Source organism: Podarcis filfolensis (assembly GCF_964270895.1).
Source record: "Podarcis filfolensis genome assembly, chromosome: 2".
NCBI classification, from domain to species: Eukaryota; Metazoa; Chordata; class Lepidosauria; order Squamata; family Lacertidae; genus Podarcis; species Podarcis filfolensis.
In genome coordinates this window covers 107441695-107450602 of record NC_139605.1, presented here as the reverse complement: position 1 = coordinate 107450602, position 8908 = coordinate 107441695, and positions in this window count along the sequence as shown.

The following is an 8908-nucleotide window of genomic DNA, read 5'->3' as shown; positions in this document are numbered from 1 at the left end:
GAACAGAACCCATTTTTCAATCCATTTTTTTTTATCCTATGCATTTTGTTTGACTCCAAGGTAGTATGCTAAGTTAGTGAGGTAAACAGTATTTCATATTGTGTTGCTGTCATTGTCATTGTCATATTTGCTACTATGTCTTCAGCAGCAAGTCTCAGGGCAAGTTACAACAATTAAAAATTAAAAGCAGTTACAGTGGTACCTTGGGTTACATACACTTCAGGTTACATACACTTCAGGTTACAGACTCCGCTAACCTAGAAATAGTGCTTCAGGTTAAGAACTTTGCTTCAGGATGAGAACAGAAATCGTGCTCCGGTGGCGCTGCAGCAGCAGGAGGCCCCATTAGCTAAAGTGGTGCTTCAGGTTAAGAACAGTTTCAGGTTAAGTACGGACCTCCAGAACGATTTAAGTACTTAACCTGAGGTACCACTGTATAACATATTACAATCACAGGAATAGAGTAATTCATTCTGTGACAGAAGGAGACATTTAGGATTTCCAGTATTGCCCAATACAACCTTTTGCAATTATTAAGAGTCTTTTTCTATGCCTGTCTTTAAGTGACAAAACAGGTTTTAGACCATAAAACAGCATTTAACCTTGCCTTCCTGCCCAGCAGCTGGGGAAAATGACCTGGTGGCCTAAACTGGGCCCTCTGGCAGGCCAGGAGGTCACAAGCCAATGGTTTCACCCCAATTTAGCGCTTTCAGTAAGCTGATATCAAAAATGTTACAAACTTCTTCCCAGTAAGTCTGTATGGTTTGACACAACAAAAAAAGGATAAAATCTGATTTTGTTCTTATACCTCCAACATCTAGTCTGATGTGTTTTTCTTAATGCATGGTGTTATGTACTGAAGTTCTTTTTTTTATAATATATTTATTAAGGTTTAGGAGTTTATATAAAACAGAAAAAACAGAACAATAAAAAACAAAAACAATAAAAATACATACAATCCAAACAGAACACATACAAAACAAGTATATTTTCCATCCCTTATATTCATAAAACTTACTTTCCCGACCTCCTCATACCTCCCCTTTCTGTATTCCATTCTCTAATTAAGTCAATTCAGCAAATCCTTTCCCTAATTTCTATATAATTTTTAGCCTTTCTTTTCTTAATCACATAATCATTACAGCTTTTAACCCCTTAATTTCTGAATCAACATCGTTCTAGCCTTCAATAATTTTACAATGTTTCTTAAGATAGTCCTTAAATTTCTTCCAATCTTCTTCCGCCGTCTCTTTTCCCTGGTCTCGAATTCTGCCGGTCATTTCTGCCAGTCCCATATAGTCTATCACTTTCATCTGCCATTCTTCCACGGTGGGTAGATCTTGTGTCTTCCAATACTTTGCGATGAGTATTCTTGCTGCTGTTGTAGCATACATAAAAAATGTTCTGTCCTTCTTTGGCACCAATTGGCCGACCATACCCAGGAGAAAGGCCTCTGGTTTCTTCAGGAAGGTATATTTAAATACCTTTTTCATTTCATTATAAATCATTTCCCAGGAAGCCTTAATCCTTGGGCATGTCCACCAAAGGTGAAAGAATGTACCTTCATTTTCTTTACATTTCCAACACTTATTATCAGGCAAGTGGTAAATTTTTGCGAGCTTGACTGGAGTCATGTACCACCTATAAATCATTTTCATAATATTTTCTTTCAAGGCATTACATGCTGTAAATTTTATGCCGGTGGTCCACAACCGTTCCCAGTCCTCAAACATAATGTTATGACAAATATCTTGTGCCCACTTGATCATAGCTGATTTAACTATTTCATCCTGTGTATTCCATTCCAACAGCAAGTTATACATTTTTGACAAGTTCTTAGTTTTGGATTCTAGCAATTCTGTCTCCAGTTTTGATTTTTCCACCTGGGTGTTATGTACTGAAGTTCTCACCCTGGGCCAGCAGGGGGATACTGTAGATACCGTATTTTTCGCTCTATAACACGCACCCGACCATAACACGCACGTAGTTTTTAGAGGAGGAAAATCTGTAGGCATGCCACCCGTAGGCATTCCCTCCATAACACACACAGACATTTCCCCTTACTTTCTAGGAGGAAAAAAGTGAGTGTTATGGTGCAAAAAATACGGTAGTTATGCAAATGAAGGATCAAAAGTGACATTCAGTGATTGGATAGTTTGTATGCAAATGAAGGATTGAAAGTGACGTTCAGTGATTGGATAGTTTTTAGAAAATGGCAACAGTTACATTGTTCTGGAGCTCTATATAAGCAGGCTGACTGTGCTCCTCAGTTCAGTTCTGTTTCAGCTTTCAAATAAAGAGCTGCTTTGGGAAGAATCGCTGTGTTGTCTGATATGTTCGCCCACAACTTAACACATGGAGTCAAATTATTTATTCAGTTATGAAAGTATATACCTCCTTGTCTCATAAAATATCAGTTTGGAGTACAGTAACATGCAAAGAATAAAACATGAAAAATGATTTGAAATAGTTTGAAAGAATCATTAAAGGGCCTCGCTAATCAAGAATATTTTAAGCAGCTGCATAGGCCTGTTCACATTTTTTTTTTTAAAAAAAAAAAGTCTTCAAGGGACATCTAAAGGTCAAAAGCAAGCATGCCTTCTGAATCTTTCTTGGAAGAATGTTTTCACAGCATCGGCCCAGTATACCTGAAGGAGATCTCCACCCCCCATCGTTCAGCCCAGACACTGAGGTCCAGCTCTGAGGGCCTTCTGGTGGTTCCCTCTCTGCGAGAAGCAAGGTTGCAGGGAACAAGGCAGAGGGCCTTCTCGGTAGTGGTGCCCTCCTATCAGATGTCAAGGAAACAAACAACTGCAGTGGAACCTCTACCTGCAACCATAATCCATTCCGGAGGCCCGTCCAGAGGTCAAAATGGATCGCTGGGAGGTGGGGTTTGGGAATCCAAAGGGTATATAACTATAATCTGTTTTTTTTTCCATTTTGTTTTCTTATTAGTAAGAAAATTGGGGAATTCGTGGAAGGGAATTTGGGTCGACTTTAGAAAAAGGTTTTAAGAATGAGTACTGATGTATAAATATGGGTGTTTATAAGTTAAAATTGGTTTTTTCTTTAAAATGAACTAAATATAAAAAGGTTAAAAATTGGGGATAAGAACTTGTTGAACTAACAATTTGAATTGGAATATAAGAAGGGGAGGTGTGGGGAAGTCAGGGAAATATGTCATTGAAAATACGGATTGTAAACTTTATATGTTTTTTAAATTTTTGTCTTTCTTTCTTTTTTTTGATTTTTTTTACTAAGATGGAAAATTTTAATAAACATTTATTTTAAAAAAACAAAAACAAAATGGATCGCTGGGAGAGGCACCATTATGCGCAGGCGCGGCCGGTGATTGTCCGCTTCTGCACATGTACGAACGGCGAATGGGTTTGCTGCAGACATTGGTCAAAATGGCCGCAAGTGGAGGCGGACGTAGGAAGAGGTTTGAGTGTATGTGACTTTTAGAAGACATCTGAAGGCAGCCCTGTTTAGGGAAGTTTTTAATGTCTGATGTTTTGTTGTGTTTTTAATATTCTGTTGGGAGCTGCCCAGAGTGGCTGGGGAATTATTATTATTATTATTATTATTATTATTATTATTATTATACTAAATCATGCCCACCTGGTTGAAGCCTCTGTAATATTGTGGGCAGGGAGCAACTGTCAGTGTTCCTCTGTATGATATCAGTGGTATCAAATACCATTGGTAAATAATAATAATAATAATAATAATAATAATAATAATAATAATAATAATTTATTTATATCCCACCCTCCCCAGCCGAAGCCGGGCTCAGAGCGGCTAACAACAATAAAAGTAACAGAGCATACTGAAATCAATTCATTCTAAAATCAATTCAAAATCAAATTAATGGCAACCATTGGGCTAGAGTTCTATGAGGATTACCAAGGAGGGGGTCAGACTGTGCCTTGGCCAAAGGCCTGGTGGAACAGTTCTGTCTTGCAGGCCCTGCGGAAAGATGTCAAGTCCCACAGGGCCCTAGTCTCTTGTGACAGAGCGTTCCTCCAGATCAGGGCCACAGCCGAAAAAGCCCTGGCTCTGGTTGAGGCCAGCCTAACCTCCCTGTGGCCCGGGACCTCCAATATATTTTTATTTGAAGACTGTAAGGTCCTCCATGGGACATACCAGGAAACAAAAAACTTTCAAGTTTGTGCTTATTAAGGTGGAAGGTCTATTATTACACAACTTACGTAGTTGGCTGGCACTGAAGCTGCATTCCTTTCACCTGGCTGTGCAGAGAGCCGATTGGCTGGTCATTATAGTGAAGAGGAGCAAAGGTATGGGGATGCCACAGCCGAAATAGCATCACCTGCTCCTGGAAGGACATTATATCTGTCTTGACCCTTTAATTATTTGGAGGGATTGATGGAGAACGTGAATTTGGAAAACAATCATATACTGCTGCTAAGGTTTGCCAATATTGCCCATTATTGAGAAAAGACATTGATAGAAAAGGAAGTGTGGAAAATAATTTGTTCAGAAAATGTCTCCCTTTATTGTGTTCTGAAATGACCAATTTTGCAACAGCATAAGGCCAGATGCATTATTTACTGCCTATGTGGCAATCGGCACATATTCTCCCACATCTGTGCTTCAATAACTTTTCAAAATCAACAGTAATGAAACATAAATGTGCAGCAATAAATGGCCATTGGATATAGGGAGCATTTTTATCCCCATCCCCCTGCTCACAATGAGAGGGGGGTTTTTTTGTTCTGAACTAAGAAGCGTTTCCTAATTCTCCAATTACTTCCTGTCAAAGTTAGTGTGCAAAAGGATGGCAGCCTATCAATGTGCCAGGGAAATCCTGTGAGCTCTCATGGTTGTAAAGAGACTTATACTTCAAGGCTGAAAGGATAATCCCGCCCCCCCCATCTGCCACTCAATGATTGAAAGATCTCACTGTTTTCTGTATTTGAATGGGTATCTTCAAATTGTCAATCTCACTTCAATATCTGTTAATGAACACATGAACTGCTTAGATTAATGTATATGTTTAAGTCGGGATTGATGGGTTCTTTTTATCAGTTAAGTTGACTCTTTCTTTCTTTCTTTCTTTCTTTCTTTCTTTCTTCTTCTTCTTCTTCTTCTTCTTCTTCTTCTTCTTCTTCTTCTTCTTCTTCTTTATTAAATTTATATGCCGCTCTTCATCATAAGATTTCAGGGTGGTTCACAAAATCAAAAATTGTGGTTATATTTGCAAAATAAAAATATTACAATAATTTATAAAAATGCACCAGTGTAGATACTCTACTTTTCCGTAGAAAATTTCAGGAAATGGAGGGAAATGGCAAAACATTCTTGAGCTTTTTGGGGAGAATTACCGAGGGTTGTTGAGCTTATTTTAGGGGGGATGCCGAAAATCGCTCACCCACACTAGTCAAAAAAGCTGCCTCCCATCTGTCCCCTCACTGGCAGAAGCTGCCAATTGCCTGCCCAATTGCCACAGCATCAGCCAGTCAACACCACCCATTGACGCAGCAACCAATAACATGCACAGTAGCTGCTGACAGCTGTGGCAGAAGCCAATCAAACATCTACCCTATGTACTACCCATGTATAAGACAACCCCCACTTTTTAGCATGATTTAAAAGGGAAAAACCCTAGTCTTATACACAGAAAAGTACGGTACTTTGTGTTTTGTAGTTTTAGCAATAGAAATTCGTGCCACACCAAGAGACTATTTGCTGCTGTGTGAGAAGCAGTGCCGGATCAAGCCCATTAGAGGGTCTAAGCACTGAAAGGATTATGGTGCTCCTCCATATGTAAGAAGGTAAGAAGTTAAGCAGTCAAAGGGGTGGTGTGCAGATTCATTGCTGCTAGTATTGCAGAATGATTTTACGGGATAGATGAGGATTGTATTCAGCAGCAAGTACAAGTTCGGGACCCATCATCATTCTATTTATTTTGAAAGTGAGTTCATAAAATTCACTCCTCTACTCAGACGGGTAAGGTTCATGTATAGCCATTTCATTTTAGTACAACAGGAATTTTAAATTAAAATCCAACGAAGAAATGCTTAACCTGGGACAAGTTCCCTTTAAGTACAAGATTACTTAATCAACTCCCCAAGCTGATGAGACACGGTGTTATCAAGCACAAGAGCGAGATAACAAACAGTACATATAAGATAAGCTTGACATTAAGGTATTTTGGGAAATTCCATCCCCACGTATAGTAGAGAAATTCCATCCCTACCATTCAGTATAAAGGGAGTTTTTTAAAAAAGAAATGAGGAACGGATAAAGGGCAGATCTTCTTCTTCCCCACCCTGCAACCTTCCTAAAAGCCTCAGATTAGGGTAGGAATAGTGAGCTTGTGGTCCTCCAGATGTGTTTGGACTCCCATCAGCCTCAGCCACCATGCCAGATGACCAGGAATTATGGGATTTGGAGTCCAACAACGTCTGGAGCACCACAGGTCCACCATTTTTGGATTAGGGGCTTGTTGCCAAGCATAACTGGGCATAGGGATGGGAAACATAGTCAGTTCCAGTTCTTCCAGATTCTAATTTTTACAACCTTAATTTCAGTTCTTCACATTCCCACATCAGTTTGGCATTGTTGTTGTTGTTGTTGTTTACAAACAGTCTTCCTGAAATTTCATCTGCATTTCAGTGCAAATTTCTCTGAATATACACATTTTTGTATGCAATTTTGCCTAAAATACATATTTTTGCAAGGCTTTTCCCTTTTCCGTATGTTGTTTTCATCAATATAGGCACTTTCATGCATGTTTTACCCTAGTACAAGCATTTTGGTAAATGTAACTCGGCTTTCTTAGTTGGAGAACTACATTTCAAAATTTGGAGAAGTTGGTTTTGAAGGATGGGGGTTTATCAGTTTGGAAAATGTGATTAAGTTGGTTCGCCTTTAAATGCCAATTGAATTTCGTCTCCATCCCTCATTGAACTAGATCAGGGATGTCTAACAGGTCGATTTGCTTTAGCCTAAGAGCAGCCGGCCCCGGCCCTAGCCCCTCTCCCTGCCCTCCATTTTCGCATGATTGCTGGAATGGAAGATGGAGATTTCACTGTGATGCAGATTTTTCCCATAGCGATCTTTTCCTCCCTTTACTCTAGTCTGACATTTCCCCCTTAGTAATGGGGCTTTCCTTCCTAACAAAAGCTCAACTACTTTAGCCTGAACCCCCCAAAAAGTGTTAGATCACTGCCAGTTCCCCCCCCCCCCCCGTGAGTAGATCGCAGTTTCTTCAGAGTTGGACATCCCTGAACTAGATGAACCAATGGTCTGAGCCTGTTCAAAGTAGCTTCTCTTTCTTTCTTTCTTTCTTTCTTTCTTTCTTTCTTTCTTTCTTCCCTCTTTCCTTCCTTCCTTCCTCTCTCTCTCTCTCTCTCTCTCTCTCTCTCTCTCTCTCTCTTCTTTTCCATTTTTTTTTCTGGGGAAATATGTATCCAATTCAGCGCTTGAAGCTAACCAGAATAATTATATGGCAAATAATTAATTTGGGAGTGTTGCATGCAGGTTATTACCTGAGACAAATTACAAAGCTCGGTTCAGTTTGCATTTTATTCTAATGGGAGGTGAATAATGACTGTTAAAGTTCCCAAAGGTGTGAATTCACAAAGTCGCAAGGTAGCACTCTGCCCTGCCTCTTGTTTGCATGCTTCAGGATCAGTAATAACAATGATGGATATGCTTCTGAAGCAGTCATACAGCTTCACAGAAGTGCAGCAAATGTTGAATCACTGCAGAGAAAGAATACGAGTTTCCTTGGAAATGTCCATGCTTTCAAATGGATGTTCGCCAGGGAACAGATTGATCTAGCGTTGTCTAATTCTACATTTGAACCTGTCATTCCTTTTCTATCAGGTACCACTCAGCAGTGAATATTAAATGGCGAAAATATGGAAGAGTTCTTTCAAAGGGCAGAATACATTGATAATGTCATGTGTTAGAACCTATAAACCGTGCCAGTATAAATACTTGAAAGGCTGTCAGCTTCTGTGGATAAAATTTGATGTTTCCAGTCAATACATCTCTCTCTAAAAGTCGACCCTCCTGTTTCAGAAGAATTATGATAGCTCAGCATCTCCCATCAAGCTTCTCTTTTCAGTCAAAGTAGATTTTGTGTGTGTCAAAGGTGGGTTTTCCTTTGCTTCTTCGAAGTTACGCTTGTGAACATGTATTGCTAAAATCGCTCCCAGGTTTCAGCGTTACAGCCTTAAAATATTATGGAGCCATATTCTCTGGATATGCAAATTTCTGAGCTGAAGATTGGAAGCTGCCTTAGACTGAATCTCCCCATTGGTCCATCTGCCTCAGTGTTTTCTTCACTGACTGACAACACCTGTCCAGGATTTCAGATAGGCAGTATTCTCAGCCCAACCTGGAGATGCCAGGAATCAAATCTGGGACCTTCTGCAGGCAAAGTAGATACTCTACCACTGACCTACACTCCTTCCCCAAAGATACTTGCTTAAAGATATGTGCTTAATTAGAATTATAGAATTAAAGAGTTGGAAAGGACCACGAGGGTCATCTAGTCCAACCCTCTGCAATGCAGGAATCTTTTGCCCAATGTGGGGCTGGAACCCACAACCTTGAGATTAAGTGTCTAATGCTCTACCAACTGAGCTATCTTGGCTGCTGGCTGTTTGGTACTTCCCATACCATGGAACGTGGGTGGTGCTGTGGTCTAAACCACTGAGCCTCTTGGGCATGCCGATCAGAAGGTCAGCGTTTCAAATCCCCGTGATGGAGTGAGCTCCCTTTGTTCTGTCCCAGCTTCTGCCAACCTAGCAGTCCGAAAGCACACCAGTGCAAGTAGATAAATAGGCACCACTACAGCAGGAAGGTAAATGGCATTTCCGTGCGCTCTGGTTTCCGTCACAGGTTCCATTGCGCCTGAAGCGGTTGAGTCATC